The sequence below is a fragment of the Myripristis murdjan genome, chromosome 18, assembly GCF_902150065.1.
Source record: "Myripristis murdjan chromosome 18, fMyrMur1.1, whole genome shotgun sequence".
In the NCBI taxonomy this organism is placed as follows: domain Eukaryota; kingdom Metazoa; phylum Chordata; class Actinopteri; order Holocentriformes; family Holocentridae; genus Myripristis; species Myripristis murdjan.
In genome coordinates, this window is record NC_043997.1 from 28,030,597 (window position 1) to 28,044,950 (window position 14,354).

At 38.4% G+C, this 14,354-nt stretch overlaps 1 protein-coding gene across 1 annotated transcript in view; it reads left to right on the forward strand.

Annotated features, from left to right (window-relative positions):
- Nucleotides 1-14,354, forward strand: part of sorcs2 (sortilin-related VPS10 domain containing receptor 2) — a 409,650-nt gene that overhangs the window by 177,610 nt on the left and 217,686 nt on the right. The window lies entirely within an intron of this gene.

Sequence of the window (14,354 nt, forward strand, 5' to 3'; positions counted from 1 at the left end):
TATACTCATTAGTGTACTTCAAGTACATTATTGCTTTACTTACTTTGCACTTTTATAAACTTAAAAGTGCACTACTCTTTTACCTTCAATGTACTTGAAATATACTTTACTTATACTTGATGCATACTACAACCATATTTGAATTTGTTGACCCGGCCGGGGATTGAACCCCCGACCTCCCAGTCTCGGATGCTCTACCACTAGGCTACTGAGTTGGCACAGTCTGCTTTGAATCAAATAGCTGAGTGGAGAGGTATCTCATGTGAATAAACACCTCTTGGAAAAAAATGCACTTTAATGAACGAAGAACTGAAAAATGCGAGGTACTGAATGAAAGTGTTACAGGGTTTGGGTGCCAACCCTGTGAGAGCAAATGTGACAAATAGGCATGGCATTCAAAACTTCCTTTCCAAAAAGTAGTATACTCAAGTATACTTATAAGTATACTTTTTATGAACTAAGTATACTTTCTGTGAACTAATACTTAGGTAAATATACTTTTCAGATTACTTTGAATGTACTATCAGGAATATAAAGTTTAAGTATACTCCAAGTATAACATACTTGTTATACTTATAGTTTAAGTATTATCCAATAGTAGTTAAAACTTAGTACAAGTATATAAAAATGTTGTACCTGCTTGCAACATGGAGTGTTATTTTACTGTATTAGCTGGCTTGTTGTATAGCTATTTTACACATTGGCTGCTTTGAGGTAGTTGCCATAACACATACACTGTGAGTGAACCTGTAGTGTACTGCTTATACTTGACTACATTTACACTTAAATACTACTATATTTACGTATATACTGTTTATAGGTTCAAGGTTGCCAGTTGCCACACACAAGTACACAATGCTCAAATCAGAATTCAACTCATACTTAAAGTACCATCCATCTTTCTTTATAAAACACATTTAAAAACAACAACACTGTGCCAAAGTGCTTTACAATTAAAAAAAAAAAAAAAAAAAGAAAGAAAGAAAAGAAAATACACACTGCACATGAATCATCATATTGTAGTCACGTTCATATACATTCGGCAACATACAAATGATCAACGTCATCAAGTGTTTTGATGACGTTGATCTCTTCCAAACCTTGTGTGTGGCAACTGGCAACCTTGAACCTATAAACAGTATATACATAAATATAGTAGTATTTAAGTGTAAATGTAGTCAAGTATAAGCAGTACACTACAGGTTCACTCACAGTGCATGTGTTATGGCAAAGCAGCCAATGTGTAAAATAGCTATACAACAAGCCAGCTAATACAGTAAAATAACACTCCATGTTGCAAGCAGGTACAACATTTTTATATACTTGTACTAAGTTTTAACTACTATTGGATAATATACTTAAAGTATATCAAGTATGTTATACTTGGATTATACTTAAACTTTGTCTGTGTACTCATCAGTATAAACTAAGTATACTTTTGTTAAGTATATTCCTGATTGTACATTCAAAGTAATCTGAAAAGTATACTTACCTAAGTATTAGTTCACAGAGAGTATACTACTTTTTGGTAAGGGTTGCTTTGGGAAAAGATAAGCAGAGATGTTTTCAAGAGAAGCAGAGTGACAAGGTTTCATAAACAGTGAAAATATGAGAAAATGGCATTGGAATTTATTGTTTAATACACACAGGATATATGATATTGAATGAAAGGGTAATTTCTTACTTCACTGGGACTGTAGCCCTTCTTCTTCACTGCTGCATGGTGACATACTTCATGCTGTCAGTCTCTGTAATGAATAGATAAACATGTGCATTGATTTGTAGTTGCAAAGCCTTTCACTCTTTTGTCTCTTTTGCAAGGCTCGATCATATATCTCGGCATAACATAACACTGTAGCATTGCCGCAGTCCATTCAGATCATGGCATAGCATTAGCTGTGATCATCTTTGACCTGGCATTGATCAGGACTATTGATCCATGTGTTCCCCAGCTGGGTTCTTATGTTTGTCCTGCTTGTTAGACCCCACAGTGATCACGACTGCCACTCAGCTCCCACATGGCCACCTAAATGGATTGGCTTGACCTGGATCCACCATTCAGATCAATAGCGAGCAACAGCCACAGACTCACACTGCTATCTGCTGGCTAACTGCACTCAGATCTGTCAGTCATGCAGCTTTTGCAGTGATGTTCATGTTTTTGAACTTAGGAGCTGTGTGTGTTCTTTTCACTTTTCTTTTAATGGGGTTTGGTTAATATTTCAATGCAGTCAGAGAAGATAGAAAAGAGTAAAAGCAGAGGGAGGATCAGACGAGGAAAGAGGTGAAACTAAAGGGAACGGAAGAGAGAATAAAAAATATCCTTTCCTGCTTTTCGTGTTTTCTACTCCTTGTCATAAGTCCTGCCCCTTTTACAGTGACCCATCACGGCTCTTTATCTCTGTAGTTTATGAATTAATTGATGCCAAAGATGATCTGAGTCAGCGTTTTATGTTGCGTGCCGATGCAACCATTGCTGTAGCGAAGACACATTAGCTTTGACGTAGCGCTCATATTGGCCTAGCTGTCTGAACACTGTGTCTAAAAATAAAAATGTCTGTCGCTAATCCCTTTATAACATACCATCCCGATTAGAGCGGGCCAAGTTTAGCTGTGGAAGATTCAGTTTTTGAAGTCCCGTTGTGAGTACAAGTTTAGTGAGCCGTCAGGCAAGCAATCACATATCCAAAACACAGTCAAGTCTTAATGCCATTAAGAGGAGCTTCTGTGAAATCTGTAATGGGATAGTCAAGGCTATTGTTCAGCTGCAGGAATAAAGCCAGACAGGCTGTGTTTATACTGCAGGAAAATGGAGGATTACTTAGTCTTATGAATTTGTGGGACATAATATCTCATTTTTACAAGAATTCATGGCAGTCACATTTGATGGGCAGCATCAGGATGGTTTTTGGAGATCTGGGTTTCTGAAGAATGATACAAACATCCATATTTTTGGTTTTAAGTTGCCAATATTTTGCTGACATTCAGTGGTTTTGAAGAATAGTAACAGTGTTTTCGTTTTGTTTGTTTTTTTAAATCCTACTGGTATCTGCACACAATCAGCGCTGACAGTGTGGTGATTGCTTATGTTACATAAAATATGTTGCCAGCCACCACGTTGTCCTTCAGCCTGCCCTTTTCTTCAACTCCACATGCCCACCAGTCCTAGCAACCAATAGTTATGGGAACTGAGTCAAGGGAAACCTGGGAATTTTGGTTCCAAGAAGGGAGATTAGATGAACTTAGGTCAGTTACTATGGCTCAGCTCATGCTCTGAAGCAAACCTGCTTGGTAGAAGCTATGCAAAATAACCAAGGGCTCTATTTTAACAATGTAAGTGCACAGTCTAAAGAGAATGGTGCATTTAGGGCATGTCCAAGCCCACTTTTGCTATTTTAACGGCAGAAAAAGGGTCATTTTTCCAGCGTTAAAATAGCATTTGTCAAGTGTTTAGTTCAAAAAGGTTGTACTTTGTCTCTTAATTAGTCATGGATGTGTTTTGAGTGCAACATGCAATAAACGAATCAGAATGCCATCTCCCATTCCCTTTAAAACTCAGGTGCGCAAGTACCTGGATTGCTATTATAATGGAGTACTTGGCAGGTAAGAAGGAAGACTTCTCTGCACAGGAAATGGATCTGCTCATGCACGAAATGGAAGTGCACCAGCAGATCATCTATGGCAACAGCCTGTGTGTGTAACAAGCAGAATGTATGTGTGTTGTGCTCCCATGTATGTAGGCGTGCATCACTATCTTGATAATGGCCCTAAAATAACAGTGAACTGTACCACTGACTTCAGACCTGGTTTTGGTGCTCAGTCACTTTCAACTGCTTCAAGATAGCAATGCACCAACCATGCACGGGACCACACCTCATTTTAAGACCAGCAAATTGCAACTGCAATGCAACTGCACCAGTTGGAAACTAACAAAGACACTTGTGTTGCACTTGGCGCCACTTTGCGGCAGGTATAAGACAGGGCCCCTTGAGTTTTTTGTAAGAAAACCTGTCAGCCTGCAGCATTTTCCCTGGGAGATAGTTGTCAAGGATATGGTATGAGTTTTTTTGGCAATCTGTAGACATTGAATTCTATATTATTATTCACAGTCACAGTAATCTTGGTCTTAGTTGTAAATTGTTATTAAGTCTTGCTTTCTTGCTTGGTGAGAAAGTGACAACTCCAGTCTCTCTTGTTGGCATTTCCAAGGAGAATATAATTTTATATTAATTTCACCTTTTATTTTGCCTGCTCCTGTTCCATATTAAAACACACTCTCTCCCTGTTTCTCTTTAGAGAGAAAAAGGAGACATACATATCACAGCACAAGTTGGGTTAATTGTTTGCACTGTATTGCCTTCCTTGTTTTGAGTTTGGATTTTGGATTATGGGAAAACTCAAAGTGGATTCATTTTTGTTACTTTATAAACTGAACTTAATTTAATGGAAGTGGACTGAACCAGAAGGAACTTTCTTTCTGCTTCAAAGTGAATAACAGCTTCCACACAGTAGGAGACAAGTAGTCAATAAACATGAGGCCTTCACTTGGTTTGTTATGGTTTTTGTTTCATCATTATTTCATCGTGACCTTACCTGACACTATGCTTGCTGTCAATCACTTGACACCCACAGGAACAAATGGAAATCTCCTTCAGGAAACATCCCCTCACAAACATGCTGCCTTACAAACCTTTCTCTCACATCCACATCTTTTTAATTGAAGGCATCTTTTCAAGCTGGGACAATAATTAATCTCGAGCTGGGTTTGACATCAGATGCTCTGATGTGGAGAAACAGTGTCAAAAAATATCATTATGTACAGCATCCAGTAAATGATTCTGGAAATTGTTGCAGACTAAAGTGAATGAGCTATGCACAATGGCATCCCTAGACATCACACGCTATTATCACAATATATAAGTCATGATACAATAGTATTGCGATTTTAAACATCATTTTTACTGCAGCAAAATGGGGCAGACTGACCAACTCTGCCATTAAATGTCACAAATGATTCTTGGTGATACAATTTCGATACTTGGTGTCTGTGTTTCGACACAATACTGCCACACAAAATATCGTAATACTATGCTGTATTGATTTTTTTCCCCACCCCTAGCTGCTACACCAAAATCATTTGGGGGCTCCTGTGTTTACATACATCAATGTACATCAATGTAGGTTCAAAAGATTTACAACCTGAAAGATTTCTCTGAACAAAATTCCCCTTATTTGTTGGGTGATTTTTTTTTTTTTTTTCACTTGTTGGAAACTTTGTGGTAATTTTTCTTGTATCGTGCTTTTAAGCATATAATTAAGCTTTATGATACTTTGTACTAGTAATTTGCCCCTTTTTATGTTAATGTTTTTGTTGTACTTATTTCTTTGATTTCACTTTTCCTCATCTGCCTAACGGGCTTGATGGCTCTGGCTACCACCCAGAATAATATCACTGTCATTTCCATTTTGTCGTTTTGTCATTTTTCACTGTTTTCATGACAAACTAGTTCCCCAAACTCAGTCTTCGGTTTCAGAGTTTTATTCCTACCAAGCTCTGAAACTGAACAGTACTGAAACCTCGAAGTGTAATGCAATGAAAATCAGTTCACATGACATCAGTATGTGGTTGAACTAATCCACAGTTCATGTCTCCTCTGTCTTTCCTTCTTCCTGGTCCCTCGTCTCTTTCTCTCTCCTCTGCAGCAGCTCCTTTTCTTTCTATTTCATTGCTCTCTTTCTTCCTACTTCCTGCCATCTCTCTTACTTTCCATCATGCCAGCTCTCTTTTTATTGCTCTCACTTTCCTTTTCAGCCATGTTAATTTACCTTCCTTTCTCCCTTCCCATTCCCTTCATTCACTCTCTCATTCTCTCCCTCTCTCTCTCTCTTTCTCTCCTGTGATTGCTTACTCTCTCTTCCCTCTGCAGTTTTGTCCCTTTCTTTCACTTTCACTTTTTCTTGCTACTACTCTACTCTCTCTCAGCTATCCTTCTTGCCTTTCCTCCATTCTTCTTTCTTTCTTTCTTTCTTTCCTCTTTTCTCACCCTCTCTCTGTCTGATATATAGCGACTTCCATCCTGCACAAACGCAGCCATAAATATTAACACCACAATAGATGCTATTTTTAGTGCAATTGCTCTCCACTCCTCTCTCTCTCTCTCTCTCTCTCTTCCTCCTCCTCCTCCTCCTCCCCCTCCTCTTCCTTTACCACTAACTGCAGATGCGAGACCCTGAGCCAGACGCTGGAGATTGATTAAGCCTAAGTGAGGGGGAGGTTGGCCATTTATGTGTGTGTGTGTGTGTGTGTGTGTGTGAACAGGCACAGTGAAAGAAAGATTGTATGGACAGATCAGGAGGAAGAAGTGGACAAGGAGATAGATGGATTATGAAGGAGGAAGGGGGGGGGGCGTCTGTGTGTGTGTGTGTGTGTGTGTGTGTGTGTGTTTACAGTGGAGGCATGATGAAGACGTAGGAGGAAGGAAGGGCGAGAAAGATGGTGTGATAAATAAGTCAACAATAAACAAATAGTAATCAGCAGTATTGACTGTGATACTCTGTTGTATCTGTGTGTGTGTGTGTGTGTGTGTGTGCATCCATCTCTCAGGATGATTTAGTGTAGTTTCAGTTGAGGCTCTTTAGTAGAATAAACACACGAACTTCAAAGGAAAGTGAAGACATGTCAGTGGGTGTGTGTCCCGGGGCAGGTGATGCGGTCCTTATCCACGTTAATCACATTTAGGATGGCATTTACACGATTCAGGGCTTTTTAAATGTCGCCACTATACGGCAAGCCATTTTAACATTTATTTAAGAAATTTGACAATCTGTTTTTTTTTTTTTTTTTTTTTTTTTTTTTTTTTTTTGAAAAAATTGAAAATATTTCACTTCCCTTCAGGCTGTTATTTAGTACAGAAGTGGTGCTAACGTCCTCTAGTGGAAGTCTCCTTTTATTAGTAAAATAATTAGATCACTATTTACTTTGCTTTTACATTGCTTTCGAAATCCCAAATCAGCCCTTTTAAGAGGGAGAATACAAGGCTACACAAAAAAAAAAAACAAAACATGTGAGTGCTGACCTGGGATCAGTTTCACAAATTAAATCATATTAAATAAAACATAAAAATCTGATCCTAGACCAGCAGACAGGAGTCAGACTGGTCAGGACAGACCTTCACCAGATTAAGACACCTCAGCTCACATGAAACTGACCTGTACTCTCCACACTGAGAATCCAGATCTTTCAAAAAAGTCATATGTTCAAATAACAAAGTAAATGTATTTTTTTTTTAAAGAATAGTGACTGTAACATGATTTCTGAAAATGATCCTTTACATTACCAATAGCAAGAAAAATAATCTAATTAATCTGATTAAAAGGAACTGAATTATGTCCAACTCGAGCAATCATTCTAAAAGACCCTATGAAATGGACTTTTACTTTCTTGATGTGATGTATTTCCTGTTGAAACAGGACATGGTGCAGGGAGCGGTCATTCACAGGTGTAAACCAGTAGGACAAACCAAACCCTAACCCTGATCCAACAGGAGCTAACTGGATTTGAAGGGATAGGGGGATGAGAGAGGATGTTTAAAGATTTGTGAGGGTTTTGTTGGTTGAACTTTGAATTTACAGCCACTAGTGCAGGATGATGTCACTATTTAAGATGAAAGAAGTCATGTGAGGTCATTTAATGGGGAGGCATCCTTCCAACTGAGCAAGGCAGCTTTCTCCTGGGAGCCACAAGAGAGAAGAGAGACCGTCATGACAGTTTTTAAATTTGGACTGTGATAAAACTGTTTTCAGTTGGCCTTGATTTTGATTTGTTTTTTACTGTTTAAGGGAATAAAATATGATGTTGACCCGTCCTTGTTGTTGGGGTGTGGCAGACTGCAGCAGCTGACAGCCGAGCAGATAAACAGCAAACATGATGAGAAACTGTTCAGTTTTCTGTGACACCACTGGTTCTCAACTCGTCCTCATTAACCCTTTGAATCCCAGAACGCCTTTATTTTGAAAGGGTTTATTTTGTTATTAACCTCTGAACAAAATATACCTTTGTTATTTTCTTATATATGTATATGTATATGTTTATGTGTGTGTGTGTGTGTAAGAAAATAACGTGTGTGTGTATTTGTGTATATATATATATATATATATATATATATATATATATATATATAATTTTAATATTGTGTTGGTAACTTTTTGTAGTTGTCTTGTAATTTATCATTACACATTTTGGTTATTTTATGGAAATATTATTGTAAATATGTGTGTGTGTGTGTGTGTGTGTATGTGTGTGTGTGTGTGTGTGTGTGTGTGTGTGTGTGTACTATTTCTTACTTGTACTACTTTTTACTTTTTTCATCCAAAAAAACAGCAGCTAACTAGCAATCAACCCAGAACTCCAAAACTCCTTTTCCCTCTTGACAGCAATCAGTAGGCTACTTAATAACTTTGTTTATTATTATTTTATTAATTCCTCAAATTTGGATCAGATTTTTGAAATGTCATGACTCCCACACCATACTTGGTTGATTTCTTCACCCAGAGGTGATGTATTTAAACCAATAAAGAATTAAAGAAAAACAAGAATATGTTGACAAGCTGTGGTCACAGAGGATCCTTCATGATATCAGAGGTAGACAACACTGACTGGCTGCTGTCCTAATCCACAACGTTTTTATTTGTCCAACCCCACTGTGGTTACAGAAACTCTCCCTGTACTTTCTGAATCTGCACTCTTCTGCTCTGCCTCTATCCTTTACTCTCTCTCTCTTTCTCTGTCTCTCTCTCTCTCTCTCTCTCTCACACACACACACACACACACACACTCAAGCCAATTCTTTCATTCACAATCTCTCTCCTCTGCATCCCTCACCGTCCTCCACCTTCACTTTCACTTATCTTCCCCCAATTCCACAGCAGGAGAGAGGAGAAAAAAAGAGAGGAGAGGAGAGAGCAAGAGAAAGAGCCAAGAAGAGAGAGAGGCAGAGACAGGGAGAGAGAGAGAAGGAGAGCGTGAGAGAGAAGTGATGAAAGCCAACATCTAAAACTGGAAAATTGATCATTTTCTTCAGGACTCCTCTTCTTTTAACTGCGAGCTGGGCTGAATATAAATTGATAAATTTGCCAGGCTGCAATGACACTCGAGGCGAGGAGGGGATGAGATACGGCTCCTCAGTATAGATCTAGAAGTAGTAGAGCAGGTCATAGAAGTGAACATCTAGGATTAGATCTGTGATGTGAGCTATGTGCTGTCATACAGACTGCTCGTCAAAGGGCTAATCCTTTTTTCATTTTTTTATTTGAATTTGAATTTGAATTTTAGTGAATTTGATTAAGGTTTTGCGTGACCATTTTTCTGTTGGATGTCTCTCTCTGTCATCACCGTGAAATTGCAGATATTTTATGGTAGCATTTTTTTCAGATATTGATAGTCAAATTTACCTCTGTCACAATACAGTATTGTTGATGGAAGTTATATCAGCATATTTAAGCACTAAACACTTTATTTAGAGAAATTGTACTGTGGCATTTTTGAAATATTACAAGTCACCTTCAGCTGTCAACATGTTGAATGAAATATCTACAACCTACACTTCTTCACTTCTTTATGATATGCCAACAGGTCCCTCTTTTATCTAATTTGAAATAATTGGCTTATAAGTTCTAGATTTCCAAATATTTGGGGACATAATTTTGGTATAATTCATTTTTGTTTTTGATGTTCTTCAAATTGCAAATTGACAGTGTCTAAATTGTCACTGTAGCAGAAATGCCCCCCCAGCTGCAAATCAATATCAGCCCCATCTGTGTGCTGGATTACTAATAATCGGCATCAGTCCTTAAAAATTGATATCATTAGGCTGCTATAGAAGGTGCCATGCTGCCCTGGAGCAGTTAAGGGTTCAGTGTCTTGCTCAAGGACACTTCAACATGCTCTGTGCCTCCTGAGCCAGGCCGCCCCAGAATGTAAAGAGGTGCTGTAAACAGTGAAGAGTGCAGTGCGACGTCAGCCAATAACTGGACTCAGACAAAATACAGCCTCTGTTTGTTTCCTATTCACATTGTACAGTTATGAGAAGGGATTTCCTGGTCATTTCCTCTCATCCAAGCCGATCTGCCTTAGGAGAAAAATAAATCCGTTGTAGATGTGCAACGTTTTATCAGGAGAATTTGAGCTCGGAAAATTGCCAATTTTCCCCATCACGCCAACATACAATGATGCTTCATATTCCCCCAGCCTGGTCATTTAGTCTCCCCACAAATCCGGCAGGATCACATTCAGGGGGGGGGTGGAGAAGGGCTGTGGAGGACTGAGGAGGGCTGAGGTGTGTGTGTGCGTGTGTTATAAATACTGTGATAAGACATTGAGTGTATTATAATTTCTTGTAATGCTCTGTTATGTGGTGGTCTGAGACAGTTTTGTGTTTTTTATTGTTCATTTATTTATTTGGTATGAGTGCTGGAGTACATTTAAAAGACATAATGCAGATTACCTAGAATTCATGCAGAGTGTGAGGTAACGGGTGTCTGTCAAGGATGTATTTACACACAGTCTCTACATCTGATGTCCACTTGTCCAACATGTTGTTGATTTTGACCCCACCCGCCAAAATGACAGCTCACTGAAACTGTGTTCAATAAATGATGTAGTTGTTTAGTTGGTGTGATTTTTACTTCAAAGCTCCGGCTCATTTGTAATTGAGCTGTGTGAACCTCAACAAAACTAAAATACAGAGAAGACTAAAAGCAAACTTTTCCAGCATGACTGTTTTGTGTAAACTGACTGACTATTATAGGACTGTTATGGTATATTCCATAATTCTACTGCTATATTTATATGTTTAATGTGTTTAATGATTCATGTCCAAGCTAGACTTAGAAAAATGTACCCACACGCTTGCCTTCAGTAAATTAGATTACTAATTAGATTATTAGTCTTTTTTCAAGTATCACCATATAATCTGACGGAACACTGCTGATTGGATTTAATACACAAGTTGTGCCAAAATAGTTGTAACAGTAATGTGTGTTCTTGTTATTTATGTGTTGTGGGAATATATTTGCTCCTAGTTTTTCTGACCATCCATGCACCTTGCCCAAAGGTGAAGTTGTGCCAGAACACCTGTTTTGACTTTTTTTTCTGGAGAAAAAAAAAAAAAAAAAAAAAAACATATAAAACATATAGAAAGATGGACAGAGATGGGTGGTTCTCAGCTTGAAATCAGCTTCATCAAAATTCCTCCAACACCCACTCACATGCCTACAATGCATATAAGCTTTCTCTCTCTCTCTCACACACACACACACACACACACATGTGTGTATGTTTGTGGTCCTAATTATATCCAGTTTGGGTAGTTTTTGTTACAGACAGATCACTCTAAGTCCCTCAACATAGAAAAAAAAGCAGGCAAACACACACACACACACACACACACACACACACACACACACACACACATGCAATGAAATAATAGGCGCCTGTTTCCCCTTGTGGCACATAGATAGCTGCGACTAACGAGGGGCATATGGAGTGCAGACACACACACACACACACACACACACACAAGAAAGAGAGATAGAGAGAGTATAGGAGAGAAAATAGAGGCAATAGGTGAATGAGATGGAGAAAGAGAAAAAAATGTGAAAAACAGAAAAATTAGTGTCAGATTTCTTTTTTTTTTTTTTAAATGCTTGTGTAAACAAGTTTGTGAAAAAGGCTGTGTTCAGATGCCTTTCACAAACCTAAGCAAATTAATTTGATTTCTTTCAAAAACATGGGGAAAAATGTGATGAGCAAATTAGCCAGCAGTTCGTAAAAGCTCACAAAAACATCACCTGAATATGAAAACATTAACCGAAAGTCATCAGTAAACAAATAAATTAACCTTAATTAAAAACCTTAATTAATTACTTAATCAATTCATTAATCAAAGAAAACAATCTATTTTAACTAAATAGTGTGTGTGTCTTTTAGTGTGTGTGTGTGTGTGTGTGTGTGTGGACAGACTTATGATGTTTTAAGTGCACATTGGACAATAAACACCAGTCTGCATTATATAAAGTGTGTTTTGATGAACAGTTGAATCTCTGTCCTGTCAGAGTTCAAAAAAAGAGGTATCGTGGTTTATAGTGGGATTTTCCATCTTGGTGCCACTGCCTACATTATTAGTAGCATCAAAGTCTGGTTAGCTTTGGTTGAAATGATGAAATAAGTTTTTGCTTTGTTAAATTTGATAGTTATGTATCACACCGAAAATCAATATAATCAATATAATCTGCACAGGGGCATTTGTTTTCCTGGCCAGTTAGTAAGTTGTTCCAGGAGAGGACTTTCTGCTGCTGTAAAACTGGTCCTTAACCCATAATTTACAGTGTGTTTAACCCATAAGTAGTGTGGGATCACTCCAAATAAAGCTCCAGGGTTGGTTTGGAAATGTACTGAAAACCGCTGGCCTTCTTGATCTGATCACTGCATTCTCAAATGTCCAAGCCAAACAAATAAAAAGGAACCGCTCCGTGGTTTGAAACAGCAGCTAAACCACCTAGCTGTGAAAACACCTCCACATTTGAGTCCAAAACAGAAGGAATTGAGTTTGGAGACACACACATTACAGACGTTAATACTTACCCCATCAGTAATCCCCTTCAAGTGACTTCACACCAGGCTGTGACACCAAGCTCTCACTTCTTAGGCTCCTGCTAAATCTTTGTTATAAAACTTGCATCACTCCCCAGACATTTAAGTTAAAACTACAGGGCAAGATGGGAGAGAGCAGGGAGGTAGGGGGAGAAAAATGGCCAAAAGGGAAATACAGTGATTGAGGGGTATGATGTGCAGGGCAGAAGGAGCTGGTTAAACAGCAGGGAGGAGATAAGGAGCCTGTCAGTCTAAGTCAGTCTGACTGATATAAATGACAGACTGGAGGACAGGGAGTGACACTGACTTTGAGATGGGATGAACAAGAAGAAGGAGATTTAAGAAGTTCCACCATTTATTTCTAAGAGATGTTAACCCTGTAGGTTGAATACAGGACCATGACCGTGCTACATGGTGATACAGTGGCAGCGCTACAGCAGCAAATATTCTCACCATTTTGAAAACCACATGACTGGAAAGAGCACTGAAAGTGACACCAGAACAAATGTGTCATGCATCCTTCAAGACAAATTTTCTGCCGTTGCTGCTTAAAACAGCATTGGCTTTCTTTGTATCGATAGATCAGTCATTCATTCTGGAATATTATGCTCCCAGTGAAGCTTTTGTTCTTGAATCAGGGAAGGAGTTAATGGACCAGACTTGGTGGATGTATTACACTCACATAGGGTATTACACTCATATAGAGTAGCAAATACAACAATATGGGTATGAATCCAAACTATTACTTTTACATGTGGCTGTCGAGCGGAGGGAGTGAGGCTAACAAATCACTGCTAACTCCGTGCTTTTGCTAAATGTGGCCCCCAGCATGGCTTGTCTTTAGCCAGGGTCTGGGTGGATGACAAAGTGATCACCATGACTACCAAGAAGAATAAGGAGGACATTGATGAAATTAAAAAGTCATTGTGTGTGTGTGTGTGTGTGTGTATCATTCAAAAACCGGTACATTTCCAAACCAAATGAAAATAGCAAAGGTCATTCCACTGTATAAAAATGGGAGCAAACACCACTTCACAAACTACAGACCTGTTTCATTACTTTTTCAAAAATATTGGAGAAACTTTTTAACAGTAGACTAGATTCATTTCTGGAAAGATTTAATGTACTCTCAGAGAGTCAATATGGCTTCAGAACTAGCAGATCAACTTCTCAGGCATTAATGGAATCCATAGAAAGAATCACAGACGCAGTTGACAATCAGCAACATGCAATTGGCATATTCATTGACCTCAAGAAAGCTTTTGATACGATTAATCACAATATATTATTAAATAAACTGGAGAAAATTGGTATAAGAGGCATTGCAGCAGACTGGATTAAAAGTTATTTGGTATACATAATAACAAGCTATAAGCTATAATAATAAATGAAACGTGCAAGGCAATGTTTCACCCCTGAACTAATAAATGATGATAAAAATAATCTGCAGTTGCTTGTCCAGTCCTCACTTTTACAACACCTTAGCTCAGGGTTGTCTTTTGTTCTTTCTACCATGAAGTATAAATCCAAGAAAACACTATTCTCGGTGTTACAACAAGTATTGTCCTCAGAAGGATTCCCAGTTCTAAACACCCAAAGGATTTCAATTAGTTAGGAGTGCTTTAGGTCACAGTTAAGGTTAGCCATGAAGTGAGGATTAATATCCTGATTTAGGGTTAGTGAATCTAACAACAGGGATCCTCAC